We start from the raw sequence: 21405 nt of genomic DNA, 5'->3' as shown, positions 1-21405 counted from the left end.
GGAGAAGGGGGCTGACATGGGCAAGGTGTGAGGAGAAGGGGGCTGACATTATGGGCAAGGTGTGAGGAGAAAGGGGCTGACATTATGGGCAAGGTGTGAGGAGAAAAGGGCTGACATTATGGGCAAGGTGTGAGGAGAAGGGGGCTGACATTATGGGCAAGGTGTGAGGAGAAGGGGGCTGACATTATGGGAAAGGTGTGAGGAGAAGGGGGCTGACATTATGGGCAAGGTGTGAGGAGAAGGGGGCTGACATTATGGGCAAGGTGTGAGGAGAAGGGGGCTGACATTATGGGCAAGGTGTGAGGAGAAGGGGGCTGACATTATGGGCAAGGTGTGAGGAGAAAAGGGCTGACATTATGGGCAAGGTGTGAGGAGAAGGGGGCTGACATTATGGGCAAGGTGTGAGGAGAAGGGGGCTGACATTATGGGCAAGGTGTGAGGAGAAGGGGGGCTGACATTATGGGCAAGGTGTGAGGAGAAGGGGGCTGACATTATGGGCAAGGTGTGAGGAGAAAAGGGCTGACATTATGGGCAAGGTGTGAGGAGAAGGGGGCTGACATTATGGGCAAGGTGTGAGGAGAAGGGGGCTGACATTATGGGCAAGGTGTGAGGAGAAGGGGGGCTGACATTATGGGCAAGGTGTGAGGAGAAGGGGGCTGACATTATGGGCAAGGTGTGAGGAGAAGGTCCACAATGACATTCGGGTGAAGAGTCCCACTCCCTGAGCCAGAGGAGGGAGACAGACGCCTCAGTCACATCAGCGCCGGGCGGTGCCGGAGACACGGAGAGGGAGGAGCGGAGCGCCGCACACACATCCACACACACGGATACTGGCGGCTGTGCGGGCTGGAGCACTGGGCAATGGGCGAGGGGCAGCGGTAAGAGCGCAGGGCACCGGGCTTTTCTCGCTGGACAGGACACCGCCTGGGTTACTGTGAAGGTCCGGCCAGTGCACGGAGCAGGTAAGGGAGGGCACTGCCCACTGGCTGGCATGTACCAGGGACTGTCATATCATGGCAGGAGAGGCTGAGCTGGGTAAGGGAGCCCTCCAGGTGACTGAGGAGCCAGCAGCATCAGCAGCTTAGCTGGGTTATGAGAGGATACGGCCGGATCTGTGTCATGTCTCCAGCCCTGTCATCTCCTCCAAGGAGGGGATGCAATGGATGTGCACCAGGATCCTGTGCAGATGTTACCAGGAGGGGCTGTGCGCTGCTCGTCCCAGCACATTATCTGGTGGCAGCAGGGGATGCATTTATTCATATATTACCTGCATTCAGATGGGGAGATGGGGCAGCATGTGTGAAAAATAAATAAAAATAAATGAGATATTGTTGGAAAATTATTTCTATGGACAGATGTGTGTTCCTGGCAGGATTGCCCCCGAGCCAGCTTTGTGTAGATTTCTACTAAGAGAAATCGTCATAAACAAAAAAAATATGCTTATTCTACATAAAGGGTTAATGTGACCAGGCTGCAAAGTGGTATCAGGGCTCCCTGACATGTGTGGTTGTGCCCTGTACCAGTCTAGTGGTGAAAGGAGTGGCTCTTCCACATGTGCCCATGGGAGACCATAACCAGAAAGCACCTTAGGAAAGATTTCTGATTGTTGGATATTCCATATCTTCAGATACAGTAACACTGAGTGCCACCAAAGACCTGTCATATAATAATGATCATGGTGACCAATCCGACCAATATAGTCAAGCCTCATCCCAGTGGAAACCTAGTATTGTACAGTATGGTGCCAGGGAAAGCTGTAGGCATCCTTTCATTTCAGTAGAAACCTAGTATTATACAGTGTGGTGTCAGGGGAAGCTGTGGGCACCCTCTCATTCCAGTGGAAATATAGTATTTTATGGTGCCAGGGGAAGCTATGGGCATCCTTTCATTTAAGTGGAAACCTAGTATTATAGGGTATGGTGCCAAGGGAAGTTGTGGGTATTTTCTCATTTCAGTGGAAATCTAGTATTGTACAGTATGATGCCAGAGAAGCTTTGGACACCCTCTCATTCCAAGGGAAACATTGTATTATACAGTATGGTGCCAGGGGAAGCTGTGGACAGCCTCTCATTCCAGTGGAAACCTAGTATTATACAGTAAGGTGCCAGGGGAAGCTGTGGGCACCCTCTCATTTCAGTGGAAATATAATATTTTATGGTGCCAGGGGAAGCTGTGGGCATCCTCTTATGCCAGTGGAAACCTAGTATTGTACAGTAGGGTGCCGGGGAAGCTGTGGGCACCCTCTCATTCCAGTGTAAATATAGTATTTTATGGTGCCAGGGGAAGCTGTGGGCATCCTCTTATTCCAGTGGAAACCTAGTATTGTACAGTAGGGTGCCAGGGAAATCTGTGGGCACCCTCTCATTTCAGTGGAAATATAGTATTTTATGGTGCCAGGGGAAGCTGTGGGCATCCTCTTATGCCAGTAGAAAACTAGTATTGTACAGTATCGTGCCAGGGAAGGCTGTGGGCACCCTCTCATTTCAGTGGAAATATAGTATTTTATGGTGCCTGGGGAAGCTGTGGGCATCCTCTCTTGCCAGTAGAAACCTAGTATTGTACAGTATCGTGCCAGGGAAGGCTGTGGACATCCTGTCATTTCAGTGGAAACCTAGTCTTGTACAGTATTGTGCCAGGGAAAGCTGTGGACATCCTCTCATTCCAGTGGAAATATAGTATTTTATGGTGCTAGGGGAAGCTGTGGGCATCCTCTTATACCAGTGGAAACATTGTATTATACAATATGGTGCCAGGGGAAGCTGTGGGCACCCTCTCATTCCAGTGGAAATATAGAATTTATGGTGCCAGCGGAAGCTGTGGACATCCTCTCATTCCAGTGGAAACCTCGGATTGTACAGTATGGTGCCAGGGGACGCTGTGGGCATCCTCTCATTCTAGTGGCCCTTTGTAAGCAGAGGGTTCCCCTATATTTCGCCATAAGTAGTGATATACTCACCTTCCTATTGCTGGAAACCTGCTCTGTCACATTTGTTGGACACATGTAGCAATCAGACGGAACAATACGATGCCAATGGCCTTTGGATGGTATTCTTTGCACTGTGGAGAATCCTGATGTCAGACCTGCCCGGATCAGAGGAGAATCTGCAGATTTCAGGAGATACAATGCCCCTGCAGTTGCTCTGTAGAATTTCCCAATGTTGCCAAACAGCTGCTGCCTTGTGCCTCCCAGTCACAAATCCCTGAGGTGTGTTTTTGACAGCCAGATATATTTGGCGGCTCTATAATAAGGCAGAGGGTGGAGGGAACTGATGAGGATGATTGGATTCACAGTCCCGAGATTTGGTTAGTAATGTTTCATTTGTGTGCTGAACCAGTCCTTCCCTTTATTTCTGTTCTACAACTGTCGAGTAATCATTAACGAAACGTTGTGTGCCAGCTACACTGCCGGATTGTTTTATAATAGGTTGGTATGACATACTGCCAGAAATTAGAAGCCCGTCTGTGGAAAACTTGGATCAATGTTAGGCCTCATGCATGCGGCCTTTGTAGTTTTGGGGTTTACAAATCGCAGATCCGACCATGTGCATGGCGCCTTTTCCTCTGTCCCTATTATAGAAATGGCTATTCATGTACACAAAACAAGAATAGGATATATAGTTTGCGGAATGGCTGCACGGATGATAACCGTGTGCGGTCCGCATTTTTTTGCGGCCCAATGGAAATGAATGGGTCCACGTACAATCCGCAAACAATTCATGGGACATGGACTCAAATACAGTTGTGTACGTGAGGCCTAAAGAGATTAGTAATAGTAACTCATAGGCCTCATGCACACAACCTTTCAGTTTTTTGCAGTCCGCAAACCGTGGATCCACAAAAAAAAAAGGAAGCTGCCCGTGTGCCTTCCGCAATTTGTGGAACGGAACGGGCGGCCCATTGTAGAAATGCCTATTCTTGTCCGCAAAACATCAATTTTTTTGCCGGGCTATGGAATGGAGCAACGGATGCGTTGCCACCAACCACCAAAACCGACCGGTTTTCAGCTCCTGATTTTACTTACCCTATGGCCTCATGCAAACGACCGTTGTTTTGGTCCGCATCCGAGCCGCAGTTTTTGTGGCTCGGATGCGGACCCATTCACTTCAATGGGTCCGCATCCGAGCCACAAAAACTGCGGCTCGGATGCGGACCAAAACAACGGTCGTTTGCATGAGGCCATAGGGTAAGTAAAATCAGGAGCTGAAAACCGGTCGGTTTTGGTGGCAGATTTGTAATGTGGTGGTTTTAGAGGAGTTTTTACAAGCGTTTTAGGTTGAGGTTTCTTTTCTTTCCCTTTGAATTCTATGGAGTCCACAGTCAAATCTGCGTCTAACAAGTGAGGGTAGGTTCACACAATGGATTTTATTTGTGTCAAAATCCACAATGCATCCCCCAGCAGAAACCGCTGCAGGTTTTGTCATGGGTCTTCATTTTGAATGGCGCCCTCCCGCTCCCCGCTTAGCTCAGTTGAATGGATCTACGCCACGAGCAGGCTCCTGCTGCGGTGTTCTGAGGTGTCCGCACAGAACATGGGTGGCTTTTTGTGGTTTTTATGCCATTCTCTACACTTTTGGAAAGTGAGCATGGTTAAACTTTTTCTAAAAGACTCAAAAAATGGCGCACTTACTCAGTAACAGTTCTAGTCTAGTTTAAAGATGCACCAAATTTATCAAACAAGGTGCGACACTTGATAAATTTGGTGAAAATTTAGGTAACACAGAATTAGGGCTTATGCACACGAACGTATATTCTTTCAATGTCCGTTCTGGGTTTTTTGCAGACCGTATGCGGAACCATTAATTTCAATGCATCCGCAAAAAAAAAAAACTGAAGTTACTCCGTGTGCATTCTGTTTCCGTATGTCCGTATTTCCGTATTTCCGTTCCGCAAAAAAATAGAACATGTCCTATTAAGGTCCATTCACACGTCCGCAAAATAGGTCCGCATCCGTTCTGCAATTTTGCGGAACAGGTGCGGACCCATTCATTTCTTAATGGGGCCGGAATGTGCTGTCCGCATCCGCATTTGCGGATCCGCACTTCTGTTCCGCAAAAAAATAGAACATGTCCTATTTTTGTCCACAATTGCGGACAATAAAAGGCATTTTCTAGGAGAGTGCCGGCGATGTGCGGTCCGCAAAACACATACGGACGTGTGAATGGACCCTTATTGTCTGCATTATGGACAAGGATAGTACTGTTCTATCAGGGGCCAGCTGCTCCGTTCCACAAAATATGGAATGCACACAGATGTCATCCGTATTTTTTGTGGACCGCAAATTACAAACGGTCGTGTGCATGAGGCCTTAAGCAAAGGTGCCTTTAGGAATTTCTCTCAGGATAAATCTCCATTATGTCTACATACGGTATATTTAGAGTTGTTTCCTTTTTCTGTAATGTGTGGTTCTGAAGCTGTATCCACTACATATCTCTACACCAGCAGGTGCCTTCCTCCTTCATTGGCTTCCTACAGATGTTCCTCTAGTTCCCTTCCTTCTAGTGTTCCTCATTGTTAGGACCAATTTTTGCTTTCCCCTTTGAGAGAAATTTTCTGTCAGTCAGCTGGGGAAGAACACAATACGATAGATAGCTTAGCTCCTGCAGAACCTCATCTATGAAGAGATATGGGCACCTTCTTGTCAGTCATAGATTCACCATCAGGTACTGTAGGACTTCATACTGCTGCAGAACACCACCCACAGCTGATGACATTGGTTGAAGCTCTCCCCGTTTCATTCGTTTCCTCTTCACCAGGCTGGGTCCCATGTTTGACCATAGCACTCTGCGGTGACTTCAGCGTGTAGCTCCTTGTAATCATTCACATTAGACTAAGACGAGACATTTCTGTTCTGCTGCAGTTATTTCCCTTTGTGTCATGCGGAACACAATATGATGAATTCTCAAAGTGGCGGTATGATCAGATGACATTGCATTGGCGGTTGTAGTGCGGTGAAGTTGTTGGCATCCTTGGAGCACAATAATTAAGTATTCATGCATCCTGCATTGTAAGGAATGGGGGATGGGCTATATGGGATGCACCAGTAATTAATTCAGCCTGAAAAGCCATGGTTGGGGAGGTGCTGTGAATAATGTGCTGTGTTATTTTTGGACTATTTGTAAGACTCTATAGATAGTGTAGCGTGTGGAGTTAACCCTTGTGTGTCCAGAACTAGAGCTCTAGATGTCACCAGTGTGGACTGAACTACATCTGTCAGATTCCTGTCATTTTCTGGGAATATTTTGCTGAAAGATAGTTTTCTGTCATGCTTACTAAATCCAATACATTTCAAATGCAATGAGACACATCTATATATTTTACTGACACATGTTTAGGCCTAATTCACAGAGACATGTTCAGTCTCGAACTGACTGTATCATAGCATTTTACCATAGTTAGTTCCCATTTCATTGCATGATGATGTGAGTACAGTACAATAGACCCATGATCAGATAGGAACTGACTGTATTATAGCGTTTCACCATAGTCAGTTCCCATTTCATCACATAATGATGTGAGTACAGTACAATAGACCCATGATCAGATAGGAACTGACTGTATTATAGCGTTTCACCATAGTCAGTTCCCATTTCATCACATAATGATGTGAGTACAGTACAATAGACCCATGATCAGATAGGAACTGACTGTATTATAGCGTTTCACCATAGTCAGTTCCCATTTCATCACATAATGATGTGAGTACAGTACAATAGACCCATGATCAGATAGGAACTGACTGTATTATAGTGTTTTACCATAGTCAGTTCCCATTTCATCACATAATGATGTGAGTACAGTACAATAGACCCATAATCAGATAGGAACTGACTGTATCATAGCGTTTTACCATAGCCAGTTCCCATTTCATCACATGATGATGTAAGTACAGTACAATAGACCCGTGATCAGATAGGAACTGACTGTATCATAGCGTTTTACCATAGTCAGTTCCCATTTCATCGCATGATGATGTGAGTACAATGCAATAGACCTGTGATCAGATAGGAACTTACTGTATTATAGTGTTTTACCATAGTCAGTTCCCATTTGATTGCATGATGATGTGAGTATAGTACAATAGACTCGTGATCAGATAGGAACTGACTGTATCATAGTGTTTCACCATAGTCAGTTCCCATTTGATTGCATGATGATGTGAGTACAGTACAATAGACCCATGATCAGATAGGAACTGACTGTATCATAGTGTTTCACCATAGTCAGTTCCCATTTCATCGCATGATGATGTGAGTACAGTACAATAGACCCGTGATCAGATAGGAACTGACTGTATTATAGTGTTTCACCATAGTCAGTTCCCATTTCATCGCATGATGATGTGAGTACAGTACAATAGACCCATGATCAGATAGGAACTGACTGTATTATAGCGTTTTACCATAGTCAGTTCCCATTTCATCGCATGATGATGTGAGTACAATGCAATAGACCTGTGATCAGATAGGAACTGACTGTATTATAGTGTTTCACCATAGTCAGTTCCCATTTCATCGCATGATGATGTGAGTACAGTACAATAGACCCGTGATCAGATAGGAACTGACTGTATCATAGTGTTTTACCATAGTCAGTTCCCATTTCATCGCATAATGATGTGAGTACAGTACAATAGACCCATGATCAGATAGGAACTGACTGTATTATAGCGTTTTACCATAGTCAGTTCCCATTTCATCGCATGATGATGTGAGTACAGTACAATAGACTCATGATCAGATAGGAACTGACTGTATCATAGTGTTTTACTATAGTCAGTTCCCATTTCATCGCATGTTGATGTGAGTACAGTACAATAGACTCGTGATCAGATAGGAACTGACTGTATCATAGTGTTTTACCATAGTCAGTTCCCATTTCATCACATAATGATGTGAGTACAGTACAATAGACCCGTGATCAGATAGGAACTGACTGTATCATAGCGTTTTACCATAGCCAGTTCCCATTTCATCACATGATGATGTAAGTACAGTACAATAGACCCGTGATCAGATAGGAACTGACTGTATCATAGCGTTTTACCATAGTCAGTTCCCATTTCATCGCATGATGATGTGAGTACAGTACAACAGACCCGTGATCAGATAGGAACTGACTGTATCATAGTGTTTTACTATAGTCAGTTCCCATTTCATCGCATGTTGATGTGAGTACAGTACAATAGACTCGTGATCAGATAGGAACTGACTGTATCATAAAACACTATGATGTAGTCAGTTCAAGTCAGGAAAGCTGCGGCCGTTTCGGGAGATGAGGTTGACACATGGCTGTGTTTCCAGGACTGAGCACAGTCGTATCACTCAGCCCTTACACATACAGGCAGATCCAACATTTGCTGTTTGCACATCACGATCTGCTGCCCAGGAACGATGATTGAGATGTCCGCACCTCAGATCATTTCACCCGATGAACGAGTTTTGCACCTTTAGACTGGCAGATTATCAGGAACGAGCGTTCACAGGAACAGTTATTCCCAATAATCGCTCGGCCCTGTAAATACAGCTTAAGGGTACATGGTCATGTTTCTGTGTGCAGTTTTGGAATCCAAGACCAGGAGTGAATTAAAAAAAGTTGTGTTTGTCCTTTACACTTTCTCTCCTTTTATGATCCACTCCTGATTTTGGCTTCCAAAACTGCATCAGGAAAGCTGACCGTGTTGCTGTACCCTAATAAGGCTGTATTCACACGTCTGCAATGTGTTTTGCGGATACACGGAGACACGGATCCGCAAAACACGGAAAGCGGCAATGTGCTTTCCGCATTTTGCGGACCGCACATTGCCGACATAATAGAATATGCCTGTTCTTGTCCACAATTGCGGACAAGAATAGGACATGTTCTATTTTTTTGCGGAAACGGAAGCACGGATGCGGAAGTGCGGATCCGCAAATGTGGATGCGGACAGCACATTCTGTCCCCATAGAGAATGAATGGGTCCGCACCCTTTCCGCAAAATTGCGGAAAGGATGCGGACCCATTTTGCGGACGTGTGAATGGAGCCTAAGGGTAGGGCCACGTGGTGATCATGGTTGTGCCCAAAGATCCCAGTGTAGAAATGAATGCGGTCACAGTGCGACTCACGTTTTGCCGTGACCCCAGAATCCGAAAAAATCCAACCCTACTGGATTTTTTGCAATTCTAGGGTCGTGGTTGTGGCAAACATTCAAGTCGTGCTGTGATCTCGTTCATTTATATATATACTGTGACACTTGGGTGCGACGCCTGTCACAAGATCGCTATGTAGCCGTATCCTAATACTTCTCTTTCAATCTTCAATGTATTTAGAAATGCCCTCTGTGTTATAGCATGCGGCCAAACACAACACGCTGCCTAACAAAGCACTGTAAGTAGTCTAGTGAACAAGCTTTATATACAGTATTGGATTTCCATAAGGAGACTGTAGACACAGATGGCTAGATGCTGCTGCTTGCCATAAATAACCCAGCTTTCCAATCCATATCCATTATGCTGACGTACATAACCAGTAAAGAACTTATTATAAAACAAGAACATAACATAGTCAATACTTGCATGGCAGCTCTTAAAGGGGCAGTCTGGGCAGAACTGTGTTTTCCGAGATTTAAATACTGATGACCTACCGTCTGCTATGTGATTATTAGGGTCCGACACCTGGGACCCCGCCAATCAGCTGTTTGAGAAGGCACCAGCGCTCCTGTGGGTGCTGTGGCTTTCTCCGTGCTTACCAAGCCCAATGCTGTACATTATATACTGGCTGTGCTTGGTATTGCAACTCAGACCTATTCACTTCTATGGGGCTGAACTGCGCCTAGGCCACATGACACATGAACATGCCGTCACTCGGCCTAGGGAAAGCTGCGAGAATGCTGTGGCACTACTGCGAGCACCGCTGCCTTCTCGAACAGCTGATCGGCACGGGGCCTCAAGTGTTGGATCCCCACTGATCAGATACTAGAGGATAGGTCATCAGTATTAAAGTCTTGGAAAACCCCTTTTTTTTTCTCCCCACCTTCCAAGAGCCACAATGTTTTTAATTTTCTGTTCACATAGACATATGAGGACTTTTTTGTGTGGGACAAGTCATTATGGCACAATTAAATTAACCATATGTTGTATTGGAAAACTGGAAAACAATTCTTTGTAGGGTAAAATTGAAAAAAACAATTCTGTGCTGTGTTTTTTGGGGGACCTTATTCTGCTGATCAGAACTATTACGGCATTACCAAATTTATATTGTTTTTATTATCTTTTACCACTTTAAAAAAATTAAAAACCTTTCAAAAAAAAGAAACCATATTATCACCATATTTTGACACCCATGACTTTTTATATTTCTGTCTACAGAGTTGTGTTAGAGCTTGTTTCTTCGTGGGACGAGCTATAGTTTTTATTTGTTCCATTTTGGGATACATACAACATTTTGACAACTTTTTCTTCAACTTTTTAGAGGGGACAAGGTGACCAAAAATTGGCAAATCACACATCTTAGGTTTTTTCACTGTACATTCACTTTCATTTTAATAGTTTGGAGATTTTCAGATGTGGCAATGCCAATTATTTGTTTAGTATTTATTTTTAAATTTAAAGCTGGGAAAGGATTTGGTTTGAATTTTTTATATTTTTGTTTAACTGTAATTTTAACCCCCTTAGGGGAGTTAAACAACCTTTCGATGGCTTGTACTATAGACTGCAATAGAATACTATTGCAGTGTAAGATCCTCACCTGTCTCGCACTCCGGTGTGACCAAAAAGGATCCTCGTGGAGCTGCGGGACAGGTTACGTGTGTCTCCATTGATACACCAGCTCTGACCCCTTTGCGAACCGACGCGGGGATGCGTTTGCATGTGTGCCGGAGGGGAAGACCGCATGGCTTTCAGGGACAGCTTGGCCGGGCTAGTGGCAGTACGCTGCGGCCGAGCTAGTCTCCGGTGCCTGTTGTGGATTCCATTCCAGTGTCCATGTCGATGCTCGCAGAGCCACTCTCGCAGAGCCTTTCGTGCATCCGCATTACGTTTGAAAACGGGTTTGCAAGGGGATACGCGGTTGCGCGTACGCGCTTCTTATGCGCTTCACCAACCAGCGAAGGTAATAGCACCTGGCCGCAAGTTCAAAGCAGATTAGGGGGCCGGCATTGGTCTAATTGCCTAATGACCGACCAAAGCCTTGTACACAGGTGTAGGGCAGGATCATGACCTATGGGGAGTGGACACTTGGCGCCCTGGGATTTGTTAGCAGGCACATAAAAGGTGGCCTCCTAGGTCAGTCAGTGCCCACTGTATCCTTCCTTATCCAGGTGCAGGTCAGTACTGCTAGATGCTGACTGAAGTTTGCTGGGACTCCGGCCGTTCCAGTGGGACCTAGGACCCGGGACTTTCCGTGACACATGCGTTTACCTGGCAAGTTGCACAGAGACTTATGCATGGATTGGGACTACTCCTGGCTTGCCATTGTTTTATGTTTGCCCAGTGAAGTTTACTTGGACTTTGTTTATGTTCTTAATAAACCCCTTTTACTTCATCCTCACTGGTCTGTTTTGTTGGTGCCTTGTATTACATGCAGTCTGTGGAATTTTTATAGGCTGCATATTAAGTCTTGCCACTGGCACAGGTCTGCAGGCAGCTTAAGGCAAGTTCACAAATCTGGGTGCGGGTCAAAAACACAAAACAGGAGTAAATCTTTCCATTAGACCTCTTGTGCATGAACGTACTTTATTTCCATGTATTCAGAACCATTCATTCCAATGGGTCCGCAAAAAAAAAAAACGGAAGGTACTCCACATGCATTCTGTTTCCGTATGTCCGATCTGTAAAAAAATAGAACATGTCCTATTAGGGTCCATTCACATGTCCACAAGTTTTTTGCGGTCCGCAAATAGCGGATCCACAAAACATGGACACCGGCCATGTGTGTTCCGTATTTTGCGGACTGCACATTGCCGGTACTTTAAATAGAAATGCCTTTCCTTGTCCGTGTTTGCGGACAAGAATAGGACATGTCCTATTTTTTTCAGAACGGAAGTGCGTATGTGGAACGGGAGTGCGAATGCGGACAGCACACTGTGTGCTGTCCGCATCTTTTGCGGCCCCATTGAAAATGAATGGGTCCGGATCCATTCCGCAACTTTGCAGAACGGACCCATTTTGCGGACGTGTGAATGGAGACTTATTGTCCACATTACGGACAAGGATAGTACTGTTCTATTAGGGGCCAGCTGTTCCGTTCCGCAAAATACTGAATACACAAGGACGTCATCCGTGTTTTTTGTGGACCGCAAAATACATATGGTCGTGTGCATGAGGCATTATACCTTATTTCTGAGTAGGCTTCACTGCTGGTTTTGTATCACAATAACTGACAGAAATAACTAGTGTAAACTTGGCCTTACTGTGACAGGCCTAGGAGCCCTCATATGGCAACAGACTGTCATAGAAACTAACTGGAGCCCCACAATCAGGCTGTGGGGGCTCCGATCAGAGGACAGGTGGGGCCCCCTCCTTTTTCTGACAGCGTAGATTTTCATGGTCGTTATTGCCGTGGTCCAAGCTACTGTGCACACCGTTGCTCCTCCTTTTTCCTCTGCCAACTCTTCTGTCTCCAGCACAGTCATCTCACCTACCAATGCTCACCCTGAGGACTAATTCCATTTTCCCACAGGCATAGGATACATGTGCTTAATGGAAAATCCAGCTTTGATAATATATTGGATGCTGATAGGACAACTCCTTTAAGAAAAATCTTGCATTGCCGAAAAATATGTTGCATTGCAGAAGAATTGCTATAAAAAGTTACTGGCTACTAGTAGGTAATTTCAGAGTGATTTCAATAACCTTTTGCTTCTGTATCAAAATGATTTTCCTGGATAGTACATTGATGGTTCTCACCGATCAGCAGAATGAAGGGGCAGCAGTTGTTGCTGAAGCATCGGTGATGTCCATTCAAATGAGGCCCTGGCTGGGGCAGCTCAACCACACTTTTGTATTGGCTGAGCTGCCATTAATATAACATCTCGGAAAACTCCTTTAACCAATGAGGGTGGTTTCTGTATATTGTGGGGATTCGCTGTGGTAGACAGGATAAGCGGATGCAGTATAGAGGCACCAACCAATTCTTAAATCAAACAGTTCAGTGTTTATTCACACTCTTGGCAAGTTCATAACCAAAAAGTCACATTCAACACAAAAAGTCACCTTTTGGTTTTGGTGTTAGTTCTGCCTCAAAAAGTCCATGTGTGAAGAAATCCCAGAAACCGTATCTTGCTTCAGAGTATATTCTTTTATTTCTCAGTCATTCAATATATATATTGAATGGCTAAGAAATAAGAGAATATACTCTGAAGCAAGATACGGTTTCTGGGATTTCTTCACACATTCCACGTGAAGCTTGCTCCTTCCCGCTGCAACGTGAGCACAGGATTCAGTGCCGACTGGATTCCATTCAAAGAGTCCATGAACAGACTTTAGGCGCCCTGTTTCTCCTCACATTGGTCTCAGACTTCCAAGCCCAGCACAAGCCTCAGATCCCAATACAGAGATCCTTTCTGCTGAACCCAACTGTCTTTTGAAGGCAGCTAGGTGTCAAAACCCGGATCGGCACTAGAGTCCAGTCCGGTGTTTGACCCCACACGGCTGCTAATCAGTCCAGCAGCACACACTGCCTCCCCTTACAACTCCCTTTCCTCTGGCATAAATAAGTAATTGCATAGATCATCCGCTGGGTAGTCAGATTTCTCACTAGACACATCTAGAAGTAACAGAATAGAGGTGCTTTATTCTCCCCATATTCTTGTCTTCTCTATGTCTTAAGAGCATTTCCAGAATTGTCACTTTTCTATCAATTAAACCCACTGATTACAAAAAGGAGATTGCTTTTTCCAGCAAATGGCCTCTTATCTTTGAAACATGGGGGCGGAGATAAACCTTATTTTAATATCTCTTCCACCCAGACACCATTTATTAAAAGTCAGAGAATGGTCTGTCAGACATTGTGGCAATTAACTAGCTCTGGCCACTGACATAACCTAGCAATGTACACAGCAATCTTCCCCTTCCATTCAGCAAAATAGAGATGTTGGAGAGAGAGAGAGCTAAGCATGTAACACCTCAAGTGCCCATAGGTATAAGACTGTTCCTGCATTGAGCTGCAATCAGTGCCATCCTCCAATAACCTCATTGCTTGTCACCTCTGTAACTGCTTCCATCCAACATGCCATAGCAATACTGGAGCCTCTGTGTTTTGGGCGTTACCAGTTTGGGGGGGGGGGGTCCCCTGCACATCTGACACTAGCAGTATAGATTGGATGGTGTCAGACTGTGCAGGGACACACTCTCTCTGGAAACACTCAGTTGTACGTGTCTGTGAAGGTTCTCATTTATCCAGGTCATGGTATATCTGTAAAGAATAAATCAAGGCAACTGGACGTACTGTAGATTTCTTGAAAACGTTTCACTCGTTCTCAGTTGTACCTTTGTTAATACATTTCTAGTAGGAATACTAAAGTAATTACAAAACAGAGTCACATAAAAAGATGGCCCAGAAGTCTCATTCCATTTGGAAAACAATTATTTACTGAGATAGACAGGTCAGAAGTGGAGACAGGTCCTCTTTAAGGTCCCTGGTGTACTATTACTACTGGGGTAATTGCTGTGGATACTGGTTCCTTTTCCATAATCTTCGGTTTACATCTTTTCTACCCAAGGGACGGCCCACCAACATTCACTTCAGAAAACAGTGCTGTTGCCTTCTGAAAAAGTAGATAAGATTTTAGAGCCCCCTAATATTCAGCACTAAAATTTGAAGCTTTTTTATTGAGAAAGGAAACATTTTTGTATGTTTTAATTAGAGATGAGCGAACCTTTGAAGATTTGTTTCGTTTTATTTGAATATCTTTCCCAGAAACCCAGAGGGGCATTGCCTGGCCTACAATACTCCACACAAGTACCACACATACTAGGTCAGTGATGGCGAACCTATGGCACTGGTGCCAGAGGCGGCACTCGGAGCCCTCTCTGTGGGCACCCGCACCCTGGAGAAAGTCTATGGTGTACCTATATGCCTTAGACTTTTCCTGCCTTTCATCAGTGCAGGACATGCTATGAACAGCACAGGCAGCACATTGAATGTAGGCAGGTTATTATAGCTAAATGATAAAGTACATGGAAGATATATGATATTGGTGTTCAGGTTAAATTGCCGTGTTGGCACTTTGCGATAAAAAGGTGGGTTTTGGTTTGCTGTTTGGGCACTCGGTCTCTAAGAGGTTCACCATCACTGTACTAGGTGCTCTCCATAATGAGAGCGAGGACCCCCTAGACAACGTATATATCGCCAAGTAACCCACAGGAGCATAGTATGCGCTGTCTACTGATTGTGGGACTGTGTACCCGTAACTGTATGAGAACATTATTGTGGATTTCTGTGACATATAGACACATGACAACCACTTATATGGTCGCTGAAAACCAAGATGACGCAGGCGGACACAGACTGCAGAGGGCCATCGCAGTGCTGTAAATCTGACCAAGGAGTTAATTACCGTAACATAAATGTATATTTATTCAGAATAGCCAGATCTTTCCAGTCTCTGGTCCACTTCTCCACAAAATACATGTTGCTAGTCGGAAGTAATCCTATGAGCAGCGGCTGCGGATACGGAATTTAGTCCCACACTAATGAATCCTTTCAGGTGTTTTAGTGATCACATATCTGCTGATACATGAGAAGCCTGTGATCGGTATCCTGTGAAGGAAGAGGCGCCCTTTTAGTCATGCATGCATTGCTCTTCATTGCATTCATAATTGAACAGATATGCAGATATGTTTTGTCAGAGTATTTCCACACGGCTGGCTCCCTCGAGTTTCTGAACTGCCCATCTGAGACTGCAGCATCTGCGTGTAGATTTAGTTTCTCCCCTGACAGCTATTACTCTTTAATGTACCAATTATATTGGCTGGGGCTTATTATGTAGAACAGATATTTTAAATAGTCATGCTGCTACAAAACTAGTGTGCCCGGGACAGGAAAACCTGGACTCAGTGTACAAGAACATAAAACGCTGTTTAGCTAGGAGATTTTGGTGAATTCACATATAACTCTTAGCGCCCTTTTACACAAGTGGAGGATCAGGCCAATATCTAGCATGAATTTTTGTATGAACTCTTGTTCAAGATAATTGGCCCGTGTCGCTGATCACATGACAAACAAGCAAAATGGTTGAACACATCTTTCATGCGCCACCATTGTTTGTTGACAGCATGTATGGTTCGGCTGACAATATGCAAAATGAATGCGGGGGATGAACCATTCATGAGTCCTTCAGCCCCCTTTCACTTTCCCTGACTAGCTCCCTAACTGAATATCGACTTTTGCGGATCGGTTGCGGACCTATTCCCTTCCATGTGAAAAAATAGAACATGTCCTATTCTTGTTCGTTTTGTGGATAAGGATAGGACATTTGTGAAGGAGTGCAAAAGAAATGGTGGCAGGCTCTCAGACGGTATCAGTGTTTTGCGGGCCGCAGAAACGGCAGCATGGATGTACATGAGCCCTAACTCGCAAATCATAATTTAGGACTCTTTTATGGTCTAGAATTGGTCTGTGTAAGAGGACCTAAGTACATTGTACATATGCACTGCATATTGACCTTTTTGTGCGGGATCCACCACTGTAATAGCAGAATGCACTCTGATAGGCCCAGCCTGTCCATGTATTACATGGTTGGCCATAAATCTGGACATTCAACATGTAATGCTACATTTCCTCTGTGTCTGGGCAGACGTGGCTTCCTCCAACAATAACATGGGAGGCCAGGAAAGATGGTATATAGGAAACCTTCTACTATTGATATGGAAAAAAAAAACACAAAACCAAATCTTCTCTACTGGCATTGATGAATTGTTAGGGTCTATTCACACGTCCGTATGTGTTTTGCAGATCCTCAAATTGCAAAACATAGAAAATAGCAATTGAGGACAAGAATAGGACATGTTCTATTTTTTTGGCGGAATGGAAGTGCGGATCAGCAAATGCGGATGCGGACAGCATATTCCAGCCCCATTGAAAATGAATAGGTCCGCACCTGTTCTGCAAAATTGCGGACATGTGAATGGACCCTTAACAGGTCCTTTACAGATTTTATCCACTGTCTTCACAGTAGTCACAGCACAACCATTCTCCCCTGTTAGCAATAGGTTGTGTAGTAGTGTCCCCAATCAGTAATCACAACTATGTCCACCCTGTCACCTAAATACTCACAGTGCTCCCCTATCACATACTAGTAGTCACAGTAGTCTCCCATGTCCCAACAGTAATTACAGCAATGTTCAGTAGTAGCAATGAGCCTTCTCCCTGCAGTCACCATAGTGCCTCCCTCCGTTCCCTCAGTAGTCACAGTGGTGCCCCACCCTACCCAAATTAGTCACACCAGTGCATTCCTCTATTTCCCACAGTAGTGCTCCCTATAGATATATATATATATTTATATATTCCCCATATACTAGCTTCAGCACATTCCTATTCAACACTGCACCTTCTGCTTGCAGGACGCTTTATTTGAACATCATATTGCCCAGCTACGGCTTACAGAGATTGCTATATGAAGAGCATGGAGCTACTATCTGACCTCCTCTGGCAGAACAAATGGAGGCAGACGTTCTCATTGAAACCCCAGATTCATGCTTTGGCACTAGATAGAAGCTTAGGTCAGCAGGTGACTCAGTTTTGCTTTACACTGTTTTGTAGCATTTCATACAATAATAGACTTTTGTAAGAACCTTTAGACAAATGCAGGGCACAAAACAGCATTTCCAAAGTCATACATCAGACTGGAGACCCTTCCGAGAGCATGTATGATTTTAGTCTTATTATTATAAGCTTTGTTCACATCAGTGTTGTTATTTCTATTCCTCTTCTCTATAAGAGGAGAGAGAAAATAATGAAAGCTCCAAATCTATTGCATGACAGACATGAATGAGATCCAACAGTGCAGCAAACTGTGAGCTACAGAGGCAAGGAAAGATCAGCTTACTGTGACAGCTCTAGTCGTCAGTCTGAACACTGGAACATTTCAAGTTTTTTTTAAATAGGTATCTAACTTTAAAGCTTTCAAATCAGTACAGTTAATGGGTAGTAATTGGGTAGCAAACAGTAAGTAAGGGGGCCCATGCAGTTAGTGATGACTATGAACCATGGAAAATTGAATGTGGACCTATTAATTATTATTAAACCCCTACTATTGTGACATCACTGAGTATATAGCCCCACTATTGTGACATCAGTGTACATTATCTCTGTACTGTGACATCACTGTGTACATTATCCTTCAGCATTTTCCCATTATTGTGACATCACTGTGTGCATTATACATGTACTGTGACATCCCTGTGCACATAATCCATACTATTGTGACATCACTGAGTACATAACCCCACTACTGTGACATTACTGTGTACATTATCCATGTACTGTGACATCACTGTGTACATTATCCATACTATTGTGACATCACTGAGTACATAACCCCACTATTGTGACATTACTGTGTTCATTATCCATGTACTGTGACATCACTGTGCACAAAACCCCTACTATTGTGACATCACTGAGTATATAGCCCCACTATTGTGACATCAGTGTACATTATCTCTGTACTGTGACATCACTGTGTACATTATCCCTGTACTGTGACATCACTATGTGGACATTATACCTGTACTGTGACATCACTGTGTACATTATCCCTGTACTGTGACATCACTGTGCACATAATCCATACTATTGTGACATCACTGAGTACATAACCCCACTATTGTGACATTACTGTGTACATTATCCATACTATTGTGACATCACTGAGTATATAACCCCACTATTGTGACATCACTGTGTTCATTATCCATGTACTGTGGCATCACTGTGCACAAAAACCCTACTATTGTGACATCCCTGAGTATATAGCCCCACTATTGTGACATCAGTGTACATTATCTCTGTACTGTGACATCACGGTGTACATTATACCTGTACTGTGACATCACTATGTGGACATTATACCTGTACTGTGACATCACTGTGTACATTATCCCTGTACTGTGACATCACTGTGCACATAATCCATACTATTGTGACATCACTGAGTACATAACCCCACTATTGTGACATCACTGTGTACCAAAATAATCATTTTGGTATCTTGCTGCTGAATATGGTGTAGGCCTCTATTTCAAGTTTTGTTATGGGGCCCTATAGTTGCTTGCTACGCCCCTGGTACAGATGACTGTCATTTTTTTAGTAATTGGACAGCTGCTCGATGTGCCTGTGTGTGGTCGCTTATTTCAGAAAATGCATTGTTAAAGGGAAATAGATGGAAATAATTGAAATGTTTATAGGGCCAATAAACATTATAATGGTGTCACTATGTACTTTATTTGGCAGCCTACAACCAAGGCTTCAACATGTAGCTTTATTGTACAGTGTTTAGTGTGGTCATACTATTTAAATGAAATATATGCATATATCCAATAGTAATCCAATCCAGTAGATAATGCTTGAAAAGGGGTAGGATATAGCTGAAACTGGACATTTTTATGTACCATGGAGTAAATCAATAAAACAGTTGCATGGAGGAAATGCAGTGTCACAAGATTTCTTTTTATCATTGATATATGGCTGATGTGGGGAACCATCGGCTGGACGACCTGCTGTATTCCTAACTCCACTGGGTGACATGCATTGGTGCTGTTCTCAATATATATACAGTATGTGTGTGTTATTATATAAATCCATTTACTAGGCATACAGGGATCATTCAGTTCATATCTATTGATGGGCTGGTCTCCCACAGCATAAATTATTACTGGCCTGATACAGAGATGTTCATGGGTGGGGTGCATATTGCATAAGGGCTCGTTCACAAGAAAGTTTTTTGTGTTCCGTATACGGGCCGTTCTTTGCAGTCCGTATACGGAACTATTCATTTCAATGGTTCCACCAAAAAAACTGAATATACTCCGTATGCATTTTATTTCCGTATTTCTGTTTTTCTGTTCCGTTGAAAGATAGAACATGTCCTATTATTGCCTACAAATCACGTTCCGTGGCTCCATTCAAGTCAATGGTTCCGCCAAAAAAAAACAGAACACATACGGGATGTACTCCGTATGTCTTTCGTATCCGTTCCGTTTTGCTGAACCATCTATTGAAAATGTTATACCCAGCCCAATTTTTTCTATGTAATTACTGTATACTGTATATGCCATACGGAAAAACGTAACAGAATCGGAAACACTACAAAAAAAAAAGGGAAAACGGATCCGGGAAAAACGGCCTGCAAAACACTGAAAAAAACATACGGTCGTGTGAACGAGCCCTAAGGGATATTTCTTCCTTCAAAGTTCAACCAGAGGAAGGCAATATGGAGTAGCTTATATGTAGGGATGAGCGAACTCGAACTGTATAGTTCGGGTTCGTACCGAATTTTGGGGTGTCCGTGACACGGACCCGAACCCGGACATTTTCGTAAAAGTCCGGGTTCGGGTTCGGTGTTCGTCGCTTTCTTCGCGCTTTTGTGACGCTTTTTGAAAGGCTGCAAAGCAGCCAATCAACAAGCGTCATACTACTTGCCCCAAGAGGCCATCACAGCCATGCCTACTATTGGCATGGCTGTGATTGGCCAGAGCACCATGTGACCCAGCCTCTATTTAAGCTGGAGTCACATAGCGCCGCCCGTCACTCTGCTCTGATTAGCGTAGGGAGAGGTTGCGGCTGCGACAGTAGGGCGAGATTAGGCAGATTAACTCCTCCAAAGGACTTGATTAACTGATCGATCTGCAGCTGTGGATCATTGAGCTGCTGATCCTCAATTGCTCACTGTTTTTAGGCTGCACAGACCGTTTGTCAGTCACATTTTTCTGGGGTGATCGGCGGCCATTTTGTGTCTTGTGGTGCGCCAGCACAAGCTGCGACCAAGTGCATTTAACCCTCAATGGTGTGGTTGTTTTTTGGCTAAAGCCTACATCAGGGTGAAGCTGTCACACCAAGTGCATTTAACCAGCAATAGTCTGTTCATTTTTTGGCCATATACAAAATCAGGGGCAAGCTGCGCCTGTCACCAAGTGCATTTAACCCTCAATGGTGTGGTTGTTTTTTGGCTAAAGCCTACATCAGGGTGAAGCTGTCACACCAAGTGCATTTAACCAGCAATAGTCTGTTCATTTTTTGGCCATATACTAAATCAGGGGCAAGCTGCGCCTGTCACCAAGTGCATTTAACCCTCAATGGTGTGGTTGTTTTTTGGCTAAAGCCTACATCAGGGTGAAGCTGTCACACCAAGTGCATTTAACCAGCAATAGTCTGTTTATTTTTTGGCCATATCCCAGTCTAATTCTGTCACTAAATCCATACCGGTCACC

General features: G+C 44.1%; 1 protein-coding gene across 1 annotated transcript in view; it reads left to right on the top strand.

Annotated features, from left to right (window-relative positions):
- The first annotated feature begins 810 nt into the window (after positions 1 to 810).
- The window catches only part of RAI2 (retinoic acid induced 2), a 71415-nt gene continuing 50820 nt past the window's right edge, over positions 811 to 21405 (top strand). Inside the window, 1 exon segment of the mRNA XM_044286006.1 lies at positions 811 to 962. The gene's annotated coding sequence lies outside the window, so the exon portion shown is untranslated.

The sequence above is a fragment of the Bufo gargarizans genome, chromosome 3 (assembly GCF_014858855.1).
Source record: "Bufo gargarizans isolate SCDJY-AF-19 chromosome 3, ASM1485885v1, whole genome shotgun sequence".
In the NCBI taxonomy this organism is placed as follows: Eukaryota; Metazoa; Chordata; class Amphibia; order Anura; family Bufonidae; genus Bufo; species Bufo gargarizans.
This window is presented reverse-complemented; position numbering and strand designations above follow the sequence as displayed.